The sequence below is a fragment of the Coenobita brevimanus genome, chromosome 18 (genome assembly GCF_032717465.1).
Source record: "Coenobita brevimanus isolate Jiangsu-jjx chromosome 18, ASM3271746v2, whole genome shotgun sequence".
NCBI classification, from domain to species: domain Eukaryota; kingdom Metazoa; phylum Arthropoda; class Malacostraca; order Decapoda; family Coenobitidae; genus Coenobita; species Coenobita brevimanus.
The window spans coordinates 33,368,631-33,390,329 of NC_136971.1; the positions used below are offsets into that span (position 1 = coordinate 33,368,631).

A 21,699-nucleotide genomic window follows, 5' to 3' on the forward strand; every position below is an offset into this window, starting at 1 on the left:
GGAGACTTTAGGAAGGGAAGAGGTTGTATTGATCAGATATTCGTTCTTAGATCTATAGTGGAAAAGTGTCTAGAGAAGGGAAAGCAGTTGTATGCGGCCTTCATGGATTTGGAGAAAGCATATGACTGGGTCGATAGACAAGGATTGTGGAATGTATTAAGAATATATGGAGTAGATGGGAAGTTGTTCATTGCTGTGAAGGGTATGTATGAGGGTGCTAAGGCTGCAGTGCGTGTGGATAGTGAACTGAGTTTTTCTATTTGAAGGTTGGGTTGAAACAGGGATGTGTCATGTCTCCATGGTTGTTCAATCTGTTTATGGATGGGGTTATAAAAGAGATACAAAGTAGGGCAGTGGATGTTGGCGTGGCCTTAATGAGAGAGGACAGTGTTTGGAAACTCCCTGTACTGTTGTTTGCAGATGATACTGTGTTGTTAATTGAAGACGAAGAGGAGCTGCAAAGCTTGGTGGATGAGTTTGGGAGATTGTGTAAGAAACGGAATTTAAAGGTGAATGTAGGGAAGAGTCAAGTTATGGTCTTCGAGCGAGGTGAAGTCAGTGAATGTACAGTGAGGCTGCATGATGAGGAAATTGAACATGTGAGTAGGTTTAAGTACTTGGGTAGTGTGATAAGTAAGGATGGAAGTTTGGAGAGCGAAGTGCTTGAAAGGGTACAACAAGGAAGAATGGTTGCTGGTTCCTTGAAGGCAGTGATAAGCAACAGGAAAGTGAGCATGGAAGTGAAGTTATTACATGACAGTATTGTGATACCAACTCTGACTTATGGAAGTGAAGCTTGGACGTTGCTGGAGGGACGCAAGTCAAGAGTGAGAGCAGTGGAAACGAATCATTTGAGAGGAGCCTGTGGAGTCACATGGAGAGACAGACTGACAGATGACGATGTGAAGGAGCATTGTGGTGTGGATGTGATTGTGATAGGAAGCTTTAGGAAAAAAACACTGAGGTGTTTTGCCCATGTGGAGAGGATGGAGAGTGAGAGACTGACGAGGAGAGTGTATGTGAGTGAGGTGGAGGGGTAGAGAGGGAGGCAAAGGCCAAGGATGAGATGGAGGGATGGAGTGGAGAGTTATATGAGAGAGGGGTGTGTGAACTGGGAGCAAGGCAGTGAAATAGTAGGGGACAAGGTGATGTGGAGGCGATTTGTTTGTGGCCACCCCGTGTAAGGGATTAAGGCATCTGGCAACAGATAGACAGTGAGATAGATTACTATAACCCTACCATTACAGCATATTATGGCACTGTTTGGTTTCGTATGTCAAAGCTGTGTTCACATGTTTTATCAGGGAGATTATGGTGTTTGTTCTCTGCATCGTGCCTAATAACATGACTGTGATTACTACTACTACTACTACTACTAACTACTGCTACTACTATCATTATTATTATTACTGCTATAGCTATGATGACACCGGCAAAGCAGGATGGTAAGTTTTGTCAGGTCATCTTAATATTAGGCTATACTGATGCGAGACATTTGGCCTTTATGTCCAATCGTTTGTTTGTTTGTCTGGTAACTTCTAGGCTATTTATTGGATGTCAGTGATACGTCATATGTGTATTTTAGTGGGTTGTAGACATGTCGTGCAGTATATTGTTTTTCCCAAACAGCCGTAGTGATCCCACAAAAGACTACAATGGGTTGTATTACCATATTGAAGTGCAATAGAGAAGGTCCAGTGGTAATGACAAAAACAGTCTGGTCGGTTCTGTGGTTAACCCACCGCGTGCTGGCTATTTTTAGCCCTCTGGGTCACCCCAGTGCCGGCCATTTTTTGACTTTTTTTTTGGCTAAAATGATAGATTTTGATGTGGAAACAACGAATTTCGCCATTAAAATGCTCACCGAGGCTAGGAAATGAGTTTTATTGAGTCCTGCATACTCGTGTACAGGTATAGCCACTCTTTCACGCTCACCATGTACGTGAGAGAAAGCCATTTTCTATGCAAGGTATACTCAAGTCTTTATGCTGGGAAGGTATAGCAATGTTCACTACACTTGTCTGATCACTAATTACTTCAGTATCAATCACAATTTGCATGTCTTTCTACTGTGAATGCATTATCTTACACTTACTTGAAGATAGGTACAACCTGACTTCATTAACCCACCCCATCCCGTCGACGTATGGGTATGTTGCAACATTTTGCATTTGCCAGTCCCGGCGATGTACTGGTACGTTGTGCAATTGCAAGGTCCCTAATTTGCACAATTTTCAATTTTCGCACGTGATTTTTCGTACGTATATACGGGACACCTTCCTCTATTCCTCTACAAGATGCCAAGCAGGGACAATGCCTTACACTGCATAACCTCCCCCCTGCCCCCCTCACGCCATTGTCTCGGCAATTCACCTGTTACCAGTGACCTGGCCAGTAAAGATATTCAGGGCCAGAATGATTCCCCAATCGATGACAATGTGGAGGACAAAGTTTACATAGCATTAGAAGAAGAAACAGTCAGAAATAATGATCAGGTAATGTGGCAAAAAAAGGTCAGGTATGGTGATTAGCTAGTGAGTGAAACAATGCTTATAATGCCTATATTACTGCTTGAAAACCTATATACTCTCATACTACATATAAATTCGTACCAAGTAAATAAATAAATAACGTTTATGAGTTGTGTGAAATAGTTACCCTCCCATAGAACTCGTTTTCTTTGGTGCCAGCATGTTAGAAAACCCAGTCAAGTAAGGAGGAACTCCTACCTGGATCTAGTAATTTAAACCTCAGGTGAGCAATTTCTCTATGAATTTTCGATGTTTCTCACCAAAAGCGGAGTTTTTAGCAAAAAAAAAAAAAAAATCGAAAATACATCGGGATTGGGGGATGTCGGAGGTGCGGAAAACCTCGGGACGTGATGGGTTAAGTACAGTCCTGGCACTTACAAGAAGGTAATTAAACTTGATTTCACTATACAGTATAGTCCTTACAGTTACAAGAAAATGTTTACAACTTACACTTACATGAAAATATTTACAAAATGCCTTCACTACTGTATGTACAGCATTGGGTGAGGCACACAGGCATAGTGAGGCAGAGTGAGCGTGAGGGGGGGAGTGAATGAGTGTATGGCGTTGCCAGCCTGGGGGATGGTAGAGGAACAGTTACCTTACATGCCTGCCAATTTTTACCCGCGAATCTTGAAAAATGCGGTCACAGTGAAGTTTTTTATTTTAGACCATTGTAAAACGGCACTGGCACTGGCCGCAGCATTATGTCATACCGTTTTAAAACAGCACTGGCATGCAATGGGTTAATATATCAGTGCTCCATACTATAGGCACGTTTGAGTCTGCAGCTTTTATATTGTTGTTTATCCATGTTGCTTTTGGTATTATGATTATTTTTAACAACCTCCTTCAGAAGACGGAGCGATTAGGTTTTTCCCTGCATCTGTGTGTGTGTGTGTGTGTGTGTGTGTGTGTGTGTGTGTGTGTGTGTGTGTGTGTGTGTGTGTGTGTGTATGTGTGTGTTCCCATTATATCTCATGAATGGCTTGAGCTATCAACATGAAACCTTAGGGTATCAAGATATGATCAACATCTTGGCTGAATTCAAAAATGGGCACTCGGGGTCAAGGTCATCAAAATGGCTGCCAAAAGTCAACTAGTTTTTGTCGCCCGCCTTTAGCACCATTATATCTCATGAACGGCTTGAGCTATCAGCATGAAACTTGCTGGGTATCAACATATGGCCTGAATCTTGGACTTGGCCAATAACATATTTTGGTAGGCGATTAGCATTTGGCTCCCGAATGCCTTTCTTTCATTATTAATGCATTCCACGAATATTCACAAGTAAAGGGGTGGACAACAGGCATGGTGGCCCAGGGATGTGGTGAGGGGTAGTGTGGTGTCGGAGTGGGAGTGGAATAGGGTAGACAGTGGTGGGAGAGAGGGAGGTGCAACTGGGACACCAGTGGGGAATAAGTGACGAGTTGTCGCCGGTGCGCCAGTGAAAATTTGGTTAACAGATACACAGACATAAGGACAATTATATGTATTATTTTACAGATTTACAGTGGGTTAGTGGTAGGAGTAGCAGTAGTAGTATTGTGAGGGAAATTAGACACAGTCACTGGGAAAAGGGGGTTAGTAGTGGCAGTGTCAATAATGGTAGTAACAGATTTCAGCAGGCTTGTGCTACCGTTGTTTGTGTGGGAGTGATGATGTGACGAATAATGTAATACAGTAGGAGTTATAGGACCAGACAACCAGAAACCCCCTAAGGAATATAACGGCTCGCAGTAAGAGGATACCAGGAAGTTAGAGTAATAGAAGAGACCGAGACTGAAGGAAAATAATACACGTATGAGGTTAAACTGCGGTTAAGGCTTGGATAACAAGGCGAGCAGGATGTCACAGCTATATCTTCCTTGTCGCATAATATTTTTGTTGTTTACTTCTAAATTCATCTGGTTATATATAATTATTGGTGAATGCTCTCCACTGCCCATCACAGTGTGGTTTATTCGTCCACATAAAATAGTTTTAACATTTACAACCATCCCCACAGCTACTGTGGGAATAATCATTAAATCCACAGTCATTCTATATTATAGCTATAGACAATCCAGGGATAACATATTCACAAAAATTATCAGTTCAGTGATAATGACTAGTCCCAGCTTATATACAACTGACTCGATGTTTTATTTGTATGATGAGAATCTGAAACGGCTGGGTCCTGTCTGGACCAGTTTCACAGAACTCTATGATAATATAGTGGTCTATGTTATAATATATGCTATGTATGTTATGAATGCATAATGTTCAACAGGTGAGTAACATGGAAATGTTTCCAATCCAATGTCATTAGGTTTCTCGCCATTCACCTCGTAGCCTCAGTACAAGCTACCACTCAAGGTTGTCCGTTCGCCTGCCCTCTCTCTAACCCTGACTTCCACTTCTTTCCACCGAGGGGGGTACAGAAACTTTGGTGCGTGGGTGTACCCTGTACACTTCTAGATATTTTCCATATTCACTTCTAATTCCTCATTCTCTGGTTCCTTTTCAGTTTTGTCATGCTTTATTGGTGTGAATAGGGTCTTAAATAGGTACTATGCATGTCTGGTAGGGAGTTTTTTAGGTGGCTTTCAGAGTTAGGCTGGTTTAGGGTCCATAAGTACCAGTCAAGGAGTCAGGGGCCCACTATTTGGACGGGACCATTTTCCTGACATACCTTTGGCTCTATTACAGCAGTTTGAGTGTCCACTGCAGGACCGGCCTATCCAGACAGAAGTGGGGACGATACAGCCAATGTATGCCTACGAAGTGGCTTAGGCTGTCTAGTAGAGATTGTATTTAGGATGAGAAGTGCTTGTAAATGTAATTGTAGTGTTGGAGTGGCTTTGGATGTGTGTGTAGTCTGTGAACCAAGTGTAATCGGCCCGTGCTAGCCGACTGGGTGCAAGCACTCTTTATAGTATGCGACACTGGTTCAACCACAGCACCCCTTGTGTCCGCCAATGCAGTACGTGGCCTGAAGAACGCTCCCAAAGTTTATTACCCTGGCGGGTCACGAACCCTCGTTCTTCAGCGTACGAAAAAGCACACCTTACCACTGTACTACAGAGGCTCCATTTTGTATATATATATATATATATATATATATATATATACATATTATATATCAATTTCCAGGTTATACTGCACTGAGTGACCAGCCTAATAGTTTCCTCTAATCTAGGAAACTATTAACTAGGCTGATGGAAACTATTTAACCAAAATGAAGCCTGGTGATCTAATAGGTTAAAGTGTTCCAGCCAGATGGGGCCTGTAAGGGTCTCCATCTGAGGGTTGGTTGGGGTTTCTTCCTCGCGTAATGCCACATAGAGGTAAAATGAGGATGGTCACCAGCAACTTAAATGTCAGAACTTTTTATCCAAGTCCTGGGCCCCCTACGCTCCCGGTTATTTAGAGCAATTTGTGTTTGGATGATGATTATGACGAGGAGGACATCTTTAAAGCTATCAATAAATATTTTCAAATTCTAATTCAGCTCCTCAGTCCTTTCTCTTCCCAGCCAATCCCACATTCACTCATTCCATAGCCTTCTCACTTCTCAAATTTTTCCTGCCATGTCCTCCTTCTTCCCCCCACTAGCCATTCTTCTCTTCCCCTTCCTCCTCTCCGGCAACCCTCCACCCCTCCCACCCCGCCGGGCTCTCTTTACCAGTAACGCTGGGGACAAACAGCTCAATTAAAGGTAAAGCAAAGTGATTCTCCCGCCTCTTTACTGATCGTCCTCCTCTTTCTTTGTAAGTTCTCTTTCTGTCTTCCCCCCTAACTGCTCTGCCCTTGTTTTCCTCCTGCTTTATTTCTTCTCTATCCTTTGCTCCTCCTCCTCTAGTCATATACTTGTGCCCTTTTACACTTTCCAGCTTTTTCAGTAAAGTATTATGTCTACCTATCTATTTATTGCCTTGTGATGACTCATGTGAAAGGTGGTCTCGACGATAGGATCTCCTAGAGCAGTGGTTCTCAACTCGTTTCAGACCTTGGACCACTCGTGGACCATTTCATTTTTGAGTAATGATAAATAAAGCATTGACAACAAACATTTTGGTTAAAAATATATCTCTTACAAACAGAAGTTCGAGAAGTGATATAAAATAGTAGACAGCTGACATTTTGGTCTGAAATATATTTCTTCCAAACATAATTTCCAGGAAATACATGAATACTTCTCTAATATTTTGCTGTGAAATTTATTTCTAACAAACAGAGCTTTGAAATTATGTACAAGTATACAACTAACATTTTTCTTTGCAACCAGACTTTTAGATTCTCTTCTCACTGACAAGCTTTTCAATGTTAGGAATGGTACTTGATAATGCACAATGAATATCGCTTTCCACTGCAAGCCGATTCCTCTGTGTGGACTTAATGTGCAACAAACATGAAAATCTGCTCTCACACATGGAAGTTGATGCAAATGGCAGAAGACATATAACGCATGTGTTGACAGATTTGGGTAAGTACCAGTCATACTGGAATAATCAATAGGAATAATGCAATAAAATGAATGGCTAATTATTTATTTTGATAAATTTTTTATAACTGAACTTTCAGTAAATTTAAAAATATATGCACCAATCTCCAGTTTATTACCAAGTATAGTGAACGTCCTGTTGACCATCCAAAAAGTCACCATTGACCACCAGTGGTCCATGGACCTCCAGCTGAGAACCACTGTCCTAGAGCTTTTGTCCATATTTCATTACTAAATGTGCACATTTCTCCCTTGTATAATTTTGTACCTGAAAAATTGCTTCCTTATCAGTGCTTCGTATTTTTTTATTTCTCTTCATACTGGACCCCTTCAGCACCGTGTCTGGAGAACGTAATTATATTGATGGTGTACCTGGTCCATGTCAATTATTTTTGTACGTCAGTGAAGATCCGAGGATCTCTTTATTTCTCTTGTCGAACTCAACTTCACCCAATTCAAGGTTTGAAAAAGAGGAGGGATATATACTGTATATATACATATATCCCATTAGAGCCCAGTGTCCACACTCCTGGACAAAACTCTTGGAATTTTCAAACCTTTATAAAGTAGGGAACCTCCGGGTAGGGACCTATATGAGCTTCGCGACTATGGGCCGATAGGCATAGGGTGGTACGCTTAGGACCCTTCCGGAACAGTGCCTCACGCAGCAACTCTGGGATACAGTGGGTTAATGGCTGGCAAATCTATTAGTTTCTTTAACCCATTGGGGCCCAGTGTCCACAGTACTGGACAGAACTGGGAATTTTCAAACTTTCTTAAAGTAGGGAACCCCCGGGTAAGGACCTATGAGCTTCGTGACTATGAGCCAATAGGCAGAGGATGGTATGCTTAGGATCCTTCCGGAACAGTGCCTCGCCCAGCAACTCTGGGATCCAATGGAATATATATATATATATATATATATATATATATATATATATATATATATATATATATACATATTTTAATAACAGAACAGAGGAAGGAAAAACAAATAAAAATAATAATCCATACACCAGATTACTGGTGTCCTCTGTTCGTAAAATATCTGTAACAGTTAGATCCGAACAGTTGTGGATTAAAATTTGGAGGGAAACAATTCTGGGGAAGCGAGTTCCAGAGAGATGCAGTTTGGGGAATGAAAGAATTCTCATAGGTAGAAGTTCTGCAATATGGCTGAGTGACATTCCAGTCAAGAGCGCTACCAGATCCCCGTGTAGCACGAGGGAAGGCAAGGAGAGGTGGCACCATGGACACAACTTCGTCTGAGAATTTGCCAAAAAAATATATATATATAAGTAAAATAATGCAAGGGAGGCAACATTCCTTCATACTTTCAAGGGAGGTAGTTTATTTGTAATGACAAGGGTCTTTAATGATTCTAACAGCTTTGTTCTGAATTTTGTCTAGTTGTTTTAATACAACCTCTCCACAATCATTCCACAAGGGTGAGGAATATTCAAGCTGAGAGCGCACATGACTCTTATAATTTATAGCTAATTGCTCATCAGCGAAGAAGTTACGGGCTCTGTACAATAATCCAAGTTTCTTTGAGGCGGTTTTAGCAAGTGATCTAACATGAGAGGTCCAGCTGAGGGCATTATTAAGTGAGACACCAAGAATTTCAGTACTTTTGGAGATGGAAATATTAGTAGCACTGAAGGTAATGTACGAATCTGGCAATATCTGTCTATTAGTAAACTGTATATATTTAGTTTTACTAGCATTAAAAGAGACAAGGTTGTTTTGTCCCCATTCACTGATCGTAGATAGATCTTGATTTATGGAGATGATGCACTGAGTTGAGAGGTAGAGATATTGGACTTTGTAAATGGGTGTCTGAGTGTGAATGAACTAAGTATTGTTGAGTCATCTGCACATGAGTGAATGGGATTGTGGGTGACAGATAAGGTGATCATTATTATGAATCAGGAATTGGGTTGGCGCCAGAACTGATCCCTGCGGTACGCTGGCGTTTATTGAGTGGAAATTGGAATATACGTCATCTACTTATACTCTTATTTTCCTGTCACTAAGATATGAAGAAATTAAAGGAACAGAAGATGTTAGTCCATAGCAAGAGAGTTTGGACAGCAGGGAACGGTGACACACACACACACACACACACACACATATATATATATATATATATATATATATATATATATATTTATTTATTTATCCAGTATAGGCCGTTCAGATAAGCTGGTACTAGATTCAGTGATATGAAGCGTTCATGAAAACAAATCGAAGTTCCTAACAAAAGATAAAACGGATGAGCTACTTAGCCTTTTTTAAAGACATTCCTGACTGACTCAGAAAAGAAACATGGTTCATGCACAGTGGCACCCCACCCAAATTCGTCACAGCTATGACTTGACATGAAAGTGATTGGTTTCTTTGAAAGAAGGATTAGATATGGCGGCTTCATTGCATGACCACCCATCTTTCAAGATTAATCCAGTGGACCTTTACTGGTGGAGGATTTTATAGAGTATGCTCTATGGCACCTCAGCTGACACTGAGTTAGTTGCAGCAGAGGATCGAACGCTTTGGTTGTCTGATAAAAAGGCGACCTAGGAATTTTAAACGCATGCGAGCTTGAGATAAAAAAAAAAATGACACGTGAAGTGAGATGGATGAAAATCACATCAGACATATACTTCAGTTCATCCGCTGTTCCTGAATTTTGTGCTGAAACCGATTTGGTGTTGAAATGTTGTACACTGCTATTTATTAAATGTCCTTTAAACAGTTTCTCAGCATTATGTGTTCTGTTCGGTAAAGAGGCTATTAATGATATATAACAACAGGAATGCACTCCACAAAACCAATCAAACATAACTTTCACAAACTACAAGAAATCAGACTTGACAGGACTGTCTGAAGGAACAGAACAGCACTTTAGCAAACTAAACAATACATCCCTCACCAACACGGACGTACACATTCTATCTACCTATCTCTGGCCCGACGCCCTAATCCCGCAAAGGGTGGCCGCAGACAAAACGCCTCCAAGTCACCCTGTCACCCACCACTTGACTGCCCTCCCACAGCTCACTCTCCCCTCCCTCATATACCTCTCAGCTCCATCACTCCACCTCATCCTCGGTCTCTTCCTCCTTCTCCCTCCCTCCAATTCACCTACATATATCCTCTTAGTGTTTCGTTCCCCATTCTCTCCACATGTCCAAGCCACCTCAATGTACTGTATATCTCCTAATTTTCCCAATCACATCCATATCCACCCCACAATGTTTTCTCACTTCTTCATTCGTCAGCGTGTCCCTCCATGTCCTCTCAGGGAACTCATTTCCACTGCTCTCACTCTTGACTGGATCCCCCCTAGCGAGATCCAAGCCTTGCTTTCACACGTCAATGTAGGGATCACAATATTATCGTGCAGTGACTTCTTAACTTCCATACTCGCCTCCCTATTTCTTATCACCACTTTCAGTGAACCAACAATCTTCCTTCCCTGTTGTACCCTTTCAAGCACTTCATCCCCAAAACTTCCATCCTAAATCATCATACTACCCAAGTACTTGAATGCTCTCACATTCTCCATATCCTCACCATCCAACCTCACGGTGCATTCTGTGACTTCATTCCTCACAAACACCATAAATTTACTCTTGTTTACCTTAACTTTCAGATTCCTCTTCTTACACACTATCCCAAATTCATTCACCAAACCTTGCAACTCCCATTCATCTTCACCCAGCAATACTGTATCATGAGCATACAGCAACACCGGAATCTTTCACACCTCACCCTCGTTCATTAGAGCACCCCCCTCCCACATCCACTGCCCTACCTTCTGACGTAAATTGACACATCTGTTTGTATTTGGAACTCATATAAAACGAACGAATCACAGAACAAACAGGGTTGAGAACACCAAGTCCTAATATAGTACCTACACATTTAAGGCCACTCGGCGCAAGTATAATGATGTGAAGCCATGGCAATGAATGTTTTTACGACGAACATAACTACCAACGCGATTTCCAGTGACCCAAAAGAAACAAATGAATATTGTTTGGGGAAGTAAAAAAAAAAAAAATACAATACGCTAGTGATGGCGTGGTATCCGCAATACACCCGACTCACTAATTCAGCTCGGAGGCAATTTGTGTGTGTGTGTGTGTGTGTGTTTGTGTGTGTGTGTGTGTGTGCATATTACTCATGCTACCACAAGATTTAATTCTGCTTAAATATTTTTTGACTGAAAGGCATACATATAAAACTTCACTTTCATGTATACCTTTACAATGCTCTCCTAATTTCAGCAAAATCATCAAGCAGCAGACGTCAAAGTTTTGATTGTAGCTTACACAGTGGTCCATATTATAGCTGACTTAGGTGACTTAACATTTGTATAGTACCTCAGATATTTTTCAAATAACCATTTGCATTATAATGTATTTTTTACATTATCATGTATTTTACAGATGTAAACAATGTCGACATTAAAAAAATAGCATTCAAAGTATTATAAAGGTGCAAATTACAAAGTCAGTTCCTTGCGACGAGATGCACTGACGTCATGTGTCAGCAAAAAGATAGCTCAAGGTCTATTGATTTTCATGTATAACATATCATAATACAGCAGTCTAAATTCGTTCTCTTTCTTTTTTCAGATCGTACCGGAGATGAACTGATGACAGAATAGAAACAAGTGCATGGTCAAAAACTCGATAATATGAAAATTCATTATGCAAAGTCAAACCTGAAGTTGCTGATCGTAAAAAAGAAACAGCTGATATTGTTCTTTTACAACAGCAATAAAATCATACTCATTTGTTCCATAAATACTACATCATTTTAGTTCATCATGTCATGTTAAGAGATTTTTTTAACTTTTTAAGATTGCATCAATTACAATGAAGATGCACTACATATAGAATACTGTGAACTAAACAATTTTCATGTTAAAGATTCAACATTGCATAAATACAATAATCATCCATAAGAAGATGGACTTTGAAATTTGTAATAGATTACATGATTATATTTAAAGGAGTTCAGATAAAGAATGACGTGATAAGTATGGCAATATTAATAGTACTGAAAAGAATGGTGAAAAAAGAGTAAAGTGTCAAAATATTGTAATATGTCGATTGTAAAACAATCAAGACGAGATAATAACAGACTCCAAGAGATCCATTTGTTTATTTGATTGTATAGGAAATAATGTAAGCCATAATGAAAAGCTGCCCTTCATGGCAGGAATGCAGGAATGTACTGGGATGGAAACAATGCCCATGCAAAGCATTGCAAAAATGCTTTCCAATGAGAAACACAACCAACGAAAATTGGAAATGCAATGAATTCTTGTCTATGCGTGGAAGGTATTCATGTGTGTGTTATTACAAATATGATATGACATGAAGTCCGATGTCTCGTGGCTGCATCAGTTGCAATAACTGGTGGTAAACTGTACCCTGGGACATGTTGCTCCAGGTGACGACCACCAAGTAACCAAGTGATCCTGATAATGACAAGTATTGGGGTTCAGATCTCCCCTCGGGTAAGTAGGCCCCTAGTGGCAGCCCAAGACATCCCCAGCACTCCTCTCCTTCCCCAGGACTCCTCTGTCAGATCTTATGAGGCACATGAAACAAAGGAGATTCTGGAGTCATACCCGAGAGTGCGGTATGCCCGAACCGATGTGCCAGATACCAGAGGGCAGCACAGAGTGGACAGTGGGCTGGACTGGGAAATGGCAGGGATAACTTTCCCTTACTATGCCACAACTTCAGACTTCGCAAGTCAGGAACTGTCTGGGTTTAGGTCAGATGAGGACTGGACTTTGGATGCCCCACATCCCTATGATGATCAGGTCCCTCTGTCCACACGTTACGACTCTCTTTGTCCTGTGAGTATCTTTATATCATTGTATTAATTTCAGCATAACATTTTTCAGCTATGTTGCATGTGATTGTGATTCAGTATGAATAGTAGTGATATTTTGTTCCCACTGGCTGTCCCACATTTCCTTTGGTCATTATTTTCACCTGCTCCCATCAGATGTTCTGATATCATTCTTTGTGCCTGATTCTGCTATTACTCTTCCCCTTATCATCTATATGCCTGTCTGTTATCTATTACTTGTGTTGGTGTGTTGGTTAATGATCACGACGCACCTGCCTGTTCCCGTGATGTCAGGTATTAGCCTATTTGCCAACAAGTCACAAAGAAGTGGGAGGAGGATAAGAATGGAGGTCACGATTAACCCGAAATGTCCTGTCGATGTATGGGTATGTCACAACATTTTGTCACAGCTAGTCCCATCGATGTACCAGTACGTCGCGCAATTGCAAGGTTCATAATTTGCACAATTATCAATTTTTATGTGTAATTTTTGGTATGTATACATGGGACACCTTCCTCTACAAGATGCCAGGCAGGGACAATGCATTACCCTGCATGACCTCCCCCCCCTCCGCACGCCATTGTCTCGGCATCTCACCTGTTATCATTGACCTGGCCAATAAAGATATTCAGGGCCAGAGTGATTCCCCAATCGATGACAATGTGGAGGACAAAGTTTGCCTAGCATTAGAGGAAGAAATGGTCAAAAATGATGATCATGTAATGTCACCAAAAAAGGTCAGGTATGTTGATGAGTTAGTGAGTGAAACAATGTTCATATTGCCTATATTACTGTGTGAAAACCAATATACTCTCGTACTACATATAAATTCGTACCAAATAAATAAATAAAAACCGTTTATGAGTGGTGTGGAATAGTTACCCTCCCATAGAACTCATTTTCTTTGGAGCCAGCCTGATAGAAAACCCAGTAAGGTAAGGAGTACTGCTAGCTGTATTGAGTATTTTAAACCTCAGGTGAGCGATTTCTCTATGAATTTTCGATGTTTCTCACCAAAAGCGGAGGTTTGAGCCAAAAATAATAATTTTCCAAAATTAGTCGGGATTGGGGGGTAGTTAGTGGTGGAAAATCGGTCGGGATGGGGCAGGTTAAAGGAAAGACAGGTGAATGGGTGGATAACTGTATGAAGGAAGAGTTGTGGGCAGTGATAGTGTGGACAATATTAGTCGGGCATAATATTTAATGTGGGGATCATAATTATGTGATAACCCTTCTTTCACTCAGTGCAATGGTAAAAAAAAAAAAAAGGAATTTGTTAGCATATGTAAACATTGTAAAATACTTCGGTTTTAGTCAGAGGGTGATAAATAGGAGTGGCTTGTTTAGGAGACTACAGGGTTTACTGTGCCGCCCCAGAACCACTAATACTCATATAATTGCATTGTACTGTCCATACTCCAAGTGCGCAAGTCTTGATATATGTTCTCACTCATGTTAGCGTCTGAGTCCGGGGACGTGCTAACAACCAATCAGAATGTTCCCCACTGAAAGTAGTTAGCATATCATATCAGAGGAGACCGAGTTAGGAGTATATTCGAATAAATATGAAGAAAATAAAGCATTTCACACTGGAAAAATAAATGTGGGATTTGAGTATTTATATTTTTACCTACAGCTACATAAAGAGCACACACTGCAAAAGAAATAAAAATAATACCGGTACGTGCTGTGTCCCAGTTTCTCCCTTCAGTGCCTTTTATCCTAAAATTTCAGTTGGTTTTACCTCGACACAATGACGCTGAACATAACCTATAGTTCTTGAAAGTTATCTATTGACATTCAGGGTGTACAAACACAAGTACTCCAAAACAATAGTTGCATTATATGCATTGACAGTACCACTTGAAATGGACAATGAATTTGCTGTTATTTTAAACCACGCAAAATAACTGATGACCCATCTCGTAAAGGCGAGAGTCTGGAGAGGGGAGGGCAGTAGCTGGGATGCTCAGATTGCAAGATAGACAATATGCATTTGAAAATGAGAGATGTAGTTCTGATGACATTTACGGTATATTCATCGAAACTAGTATGGAAATTATTATATTTTGGTCACACTGAAAGCTGGAGAAAATGTGTTGTTCTATTCTAGCAAGAACACTTTGTACCCAAGTTTCATTCTTTCTCTCTACTTTATTTGGCGCCTTTCTTTAAAATCCCTTCACTAAGCAGTTTTAACAAAAATTGAAGCCATGCCGTAATAGTGAAGGAAGCATACTTCGTTAGGACAGGTAGAGTAATTAAAAGAGGTGGCCCAGGTGGCCTTGGACACCTCTGAACTATGTCTGGCCACTCGAGTGACCACCCCCGGACTCCTTAAACATCCTTGATTACCCCATTTTTAATTTCCAGCGATGCCCTCGGCTAGATTTTATATATATATATATATATATATATATATATATAGATAGATAGATAGATAGATAGATATACGGATATCCTGTTAACAGGACAGAAAATATTATTCCTTTACAGATGAACAGAGAAAGGAAGAAACAAATTAAATAAAAAGCGTCCATACACAAGATTACAGATGTCCTCCATTCATTTAATAAAATGAGTAACAGTAATCCCTGAACTTCTGTAGGTTGAAATTTGGAGGGAACTAATTTAGGGAAGCGAGTTTGGTCATGTGGAGAGAATGGAGGGTGAAAGACTGACGAAGAGAGTGTATGTGAGTGAGGTGGAGGGGCCGAGGATGAGATGGAGGGATGGGGTGGAGAGGTATATGAGAGAGGGAGGTGTGAGTTGGAAGCAGGGCAGTGAAATGGCGGGGGACAGAGCAACTTGGAGGCGATTTGTTTGTGGCCACCCCAAAAGGGATTGAGGCGTCTGGCAATAGATAGATAGATAGATAGTTCCAAACAGAAACATTTCAAGATATAAAAGACTTCTGACATGCAGAAGTTCTACAATATGGCAGTGTGACAGTCAGGTCATGGGAGCTACCGGATGCCCAAGTAATATGGAGGAAAGACGAGGAGAGGTGGCAATGTATGCAGCTTCGTCTAAGCACATGCCATGAAAGTGTCTGTAACATAATGCAAGGGAGGCAACATTCCTTCTTCCTTCGTACTTGTAGTGTTATTAAAATTTCTTTTAGCTTTGTTCTAAGTATTGTCTAGTTGATTTAGTACAATTTCACTACATCCCCTCCACAAGGGTGAGCAATATTAGAGCTGAGAATGCACTCACTCATGTAAAGTATAGGTAACTGCTTGTCACTGAAGACATTTCGGATTCTGTACATTAATCCAGGTTTCTTTAAGGCGGCTTTAGCTAGTGATTTTTAACGTGAAAGGAACGGCTGAGGGTATTGTTATGCAAAACATCAAGAATGTTAATACTTTTAGAGATAGAAATAGTGTCATATGAGTGAATGGAATTATTGATGACAGATAGGAGATCATTAATATAATGAGGAACAGGGTTAGAGTCAGGAGTGATCCTTGTAGCACATCGGCACACCAGCATTACGCAGTGTCATTGTGAAAAGACGTAGACTCGGAAACTCCATGATACTGTAAGAAAAAAAAAAATCTCTTCCTGCTCAACCAGGGAATAACCAGTGGGTAATTCACAGATTACTCCATTCCAGATTTTACTATGTTTTCAGAAACCAAACATAATGAACTCCAAGTTCCTTCTTTAAATTGGCCATTTTTTTGTCACAATTACGGTCGCACATGTCCAATAGCAGGCTTTCTATGAACCTCACGAGTTGTTCATATATAAACAGTCGGATAATACAACTGTCACTACTTGTATTTGGCGACAAGATGAACAAATGAAATTTTCTGCAAATTAAGAGAGACATGATATCTGAACCTACAACTTTCAGAAGACTTGAGTGTCATGTAATGAGAGTACGAAACAAAGTGGCACTCTGTGCAGTCAGGGTGAGGAAAGGACATCGAGTTAGCCATGCTCGGATGGAAAACTACGATTTAGGTATTTCTTCAGTGTCTGGCTCAGGCCATGAGCCGGGGGGGGGGGGTATCTTGTACCCCCCCCAGGATCGTCCGTGTGTGGCCTCATTTTGTTCAGGAGACACTTCTGGTAAAAAACAAGATGTTAACCGAAATCCATAAGGATCGAATAAAGTTATGGTAAATTTTCCAAGATTGCTACCATGAATTCAGGCATAAACACTATTTCACTCAGTTATCTTACAGACGACATATATTTACTAATTTATTGGCCAAAATCACGTTTTTAGTGACTAGAGTGTTCAATAATTATGTTAACCGTGAAACACTCCAGGTTTTGCTATACAGCATTATATCTAATCAGAATAGTGCACATAAAATGACTTTTTTTCTGGATTACTTATATGCATTGTTTATATTTCTTTTCAAAGTAAGAATACACATATTAACAAAGGGTTTCTATGAACACTAGATGTTATGCATGAATTGATCATTGTTATTATATGCATGATATTCACTTCAGCAACCATTTTGAGAGGTCATATCAACACCATGTTCAAACAGCAAACATGTGCGTATGTCTCATTTACAAGTGTATATACTGATAGTTTACTTTCTGTTAGGTACCTGTATGGCTAAAAATAGTCCAAGTTTTTCATTTAATTATCATAATCATGCATGGCAAGGGCTGGGAGCAGTATATACACTTGTAAATGAGACATATGCGCATGTTCACTGTTTGAACATGGTGTTGGTATGACCTCTCAAAATGGTTTCTGAAGTGAATATCATGCATATAATAACAATGATCAGTTCATGCATAGACTGTAGACTGTAGCACCAGTCGAGCAGGGCAGTACTCCCAAGGTGGATGGAAAGCTGATGACAGGGAGAGCTGGAGCTCCCGTTTCATCAGCCCTCGGGACTAGGTCCCAACCATCCCCCTTTGCTGAACTTTTTCAGTGTGTCAGTAACACAGAGAGTAGACCAGCATGCTCTCCAATACAAGATTCTCCAACTATCAACACCAAACTACATGCACAGTACACATCACACTTCCTTTTCAAAATTTTCAGATAAAAATGGCGTGAAATAGCAAAGCCTCGGAGTCCCCAGGGGGAGAGACCATAAATGCCCCCACCTTCAGCCCCTTTCCCGGTGACGAATCAAGGTGCCTGGAACCACTGTCTGACTTTCTTCTTCTTCATTTCTGCAACATTTGTGGCCTTTCCTCTAACTTTTGCTCTGTTGAGCACCACCTCTCCTTCTCTAAGCCTCACCTTCTTTTCCTAACTGAGACTCAGCTGTCTGAGACAACTGACAGCAATCCCTTTTCTGTATCCTCCTACGTTCTCTATACTCATTTCAAAGCCAAATGTGGCTGTTGTATATATATACGCAACAACTTATCTTGCTCTCTTGTTCCTGAACTCGGTTCCTCTGAATTCTCTACACTCTGGCTTCGGCTTTCCTGTCATTCTTTGACTAAATATATTTATGCTGTTTACTTATCTCCTAGGGGGTGCCTAAATGGCTCACTTGGTAAGCTGCTGTACTCACGCAGTTGCAAGCGCTGGATTTAAGATGCCATACCACGTTGAGTACACCGCTTCCCGTCCAATCAGCGAAGTTAAGCAACGTTGGGTCTGGTTAGTACTTGGATGGGTGACCGCCTGGGAACACCAGATGCTGTTGGCATAACGTTCTCCCTACGTCAAGTGGGGTTGGTGGAGGATTAGTGCCCCTCCCTGTAAAACAATTAACTCTAAGCCCTTGGCCACCCCGTTTGGGATACATGGCGTCTGGCAATGAATGAATGAAAAACTTATCTCCTAATTCTACTGACTATCAAAAATTCTTTGACTATCTTACTTCTACGATGGAACACATTCTATCCATTTCTCCTTTCTCTGAAATCTCCATTCTTGGAGATTTCAATGTTCACCACCACCTTTGGCTCTCCTCTCCTTTCACTGATCCACCTGGTGAACAAGCCTACACCTTTTCTATCCTTAATGACCTAGAGCAGCTTGTACAGCACCCTACCTGTATCCCTGACCGCCTTGGAGAGAGCTCCAACATACCTGATCTCTTCCTTACAACAAATCCTTCTGCTTACACTGTTAATCTTTTCTCTCTGTTGGGCTCCTCCGATCACAACCTTATCACCTTAACCTGTCCTATTGCTCCGGTGCGGCCTGCGGACCCTCCAAAAAAACGTCGACTCTGGCACTTTGGAGCTATGGATTGGGAGGCCCTCAGGCAGTACTTCTTTGATTTTCCCTGGAATGATTATTGCTTCCATGGCCGGGAGCCATCTGGGTGTGCCTGGCACATTACGGAGGTTATTCTCTCGGGCATGGAAGCATACATTCCTTTCTCTTATCCTTTGACTAATGCACGAAAGCCTTGGTTTAATCACGCTTGTTCTAATGCTGTCCACAACAAGGAAAGGGCCTACAAAAGTTACTGGAGCCAACCCACCCCTGAATCACATCTTTTATACATTTCTGCCCGGAATCGTGCTACGTCTGTTCTTCGCTCTGCTAAAAATAATTTCATCCGTACAAAGTGCTCTCAACTCTCTAACTCGAACTCTTCTCGCTCCTTCTGGCACCTTGCCAAAAACCTTTCTAACAACTTTACCTCATCATCCTTCCCTCCTCTTTTCTACTCTGATGGCTCTGAAGCTATTTCTTCTACTGATAAAGCAAATCTCTTCACTCAGACTTTCTCCTCCAATTCCACCCTAGACGATTCCGGTGCTGTTCCTCCATCACTTCACCTCTGACTTCCTCATGGCTAATATTAAAGTTTCTTCAGCTGATGTATTTTCTGCCATTGCTGGCCTCAGTACTAATAAGGCATATGGGCCTGATGGAGTCCCTCCTGTTGTTCTCAAGAACTGTGCTTCTGTGCTTACACCCTGCCTAGGCAAACTCTTTCGCCTTTGTCTGTCAACTTGTACCTTTCCTTCTTGCTGGAAGTATGCTCTCATTCAGCGGGTCCCAAAAAAGGGTGACCATTCCCAACCCTCTAACTATCGTCCAGTTGCTTTAACATCCTGTATCTCAAAAGTTTTTGAATCTATTCTTAATAGAAAAATTTTAAAGCATCTTTCCTATCACAACCTTCTTTCTGATCGTCAGGATGGGTTCCTACAGGGACACTCCACAGGCAATCTTCTCACCTACCTTTCATACTCCTGGTCATCCTCCTTTCGGGACTTTGGCGAAAGCTTTGCCATTGCACTTGACATCTCAGAGGCTTTCGATCGAGTCTGGCATAAATCTTTAATTTCCAAACTGCCCTCTTACAGTTTCTATCCTTCTATCTGTGCCTTCATCTCTAGCTTCCTTTCTGGTCGTTCTATAGCAGCTGTTGTAGACAGCTATCGTTCTTCTCCTAGATCTATCAACAGTGGTGTTCCTCAGGGCTCTGTCCTATCACCAACTCTGTTCCTTTTATTCATCAGTGACCTTCTAAGCTGTACATCTAACCCTATCCACTCATACGCTGATGACTCCACCCTTAACCTTTCCATTCGATTCCCACAACGTCCATCTCAGCAGTTACTTCAACAGGCAAGGGATGAGGCTATGGCAAACCTAATGTCTGACTTGGCTTGTATCTCTGACTGGGGTAAAAATAATCTGGTTGTTTGTAATGCATCAAAGACTCAGTTTTTGCACCTATCAACCCAACAAAATCTTCCACAGGTATACCCACTTATGTTTAATAATACTCAACTTAATCCTTCATCATCGTTGAACATGCTTGGGGTTTCATTTGCTCGGGACTTGTCTTGGAAAGATCACATTACATCTTTTTTAAAATCTGCTTCCAAAAGATTGGGTGTGCTAAGCCGACTCCGTTCCTTCTTTGCCCCTGCACAATTGTTGACTATATACAGGGGTTTTATCCGCCCCAGTGTGGAGTACAACTCTCATGTGTGGGGAGGCTCCCCACATACAGCTCTTCTCAATAGGGTGGAGTCAAAGGCTTTTCGTCTCATTAACTCTCCCCCTCTTACTGACTCCCTTAAACCTCTGTCTCTTCGCCTCACTGTTGCACCTTTATCTCTTTTCTATCGCTACTTCAATGGTCACTGTTCCTCTGAACTGTCTGCATGCATTCCTCCACTTCTACGACGGGCGCATAGCACCCGTCTAGCAGCAAACTCTCACCCCTTTTCTGTCCAACTCTCTAGTGCAAGAGTTAACCGTTACTCCCAGTCCTTCATTTATGCAACAGGTCAACTCTGGAACTGTCTCCCTCTGTCTGTATTTCCTGCTTGCTATGATCTCCAGTCTTTCAAACGCAGTGTGTCCGGACATCTCAAAATGAATAGATCTTGAATTTGGCTCTCTCTTGTATTTTGTTTTTCTCTTGGAAGGAACAGTTTTGCGGGGTCATTGCCTTTGGTTCCTTCTTCCCCACATAAAAAAAAAAAAATCTAGTGTTCATAGAAACCGTTGTTAATATGTGTATTCTTACTTTCAAAAGAAAACATAAACAATGCATTTAATTTCCCAGAAAGAGTCATTTTATGTGCAATATTCTGATTAGATATATTGCTGTATAGCAAAACCTGGACTGTTTCACAGTTTACCTAATTATTGAACACTCTGATCACTAAAAACGTGATTTTGACCAATAAATTAGTAAATATATGTCGTCTGTAAGAGAACTGAGTGAATAAGTGAATATGCCTGAATTCACGGCGGCAATCTTGGAAAATTGACCATAAATTTTTTCGATCCCTATGGATTTCTGTTAACATCTTGTTTTTTTTTTGTTTTTTGTTTTTTTTACCAGAAGTGTCTCCTGAACAAAATGAGGCCATCCACGGAG

General features: G+C 41.1%; 1 pseudogene; it reads left to right on the plus strand.

Moving 5' to 3' along the window:
* Positions 1-18,423: 18,423 nt before the first annotated feature.
* LOC145391578 (5S ribosomal RNA) lies at positions 18,424-18,543 on the plus strand (annotated as a pseudogene).
* The last annotated feature ends 3,156 nt before the right edge of the window (positions 18,544-21,699 follow it).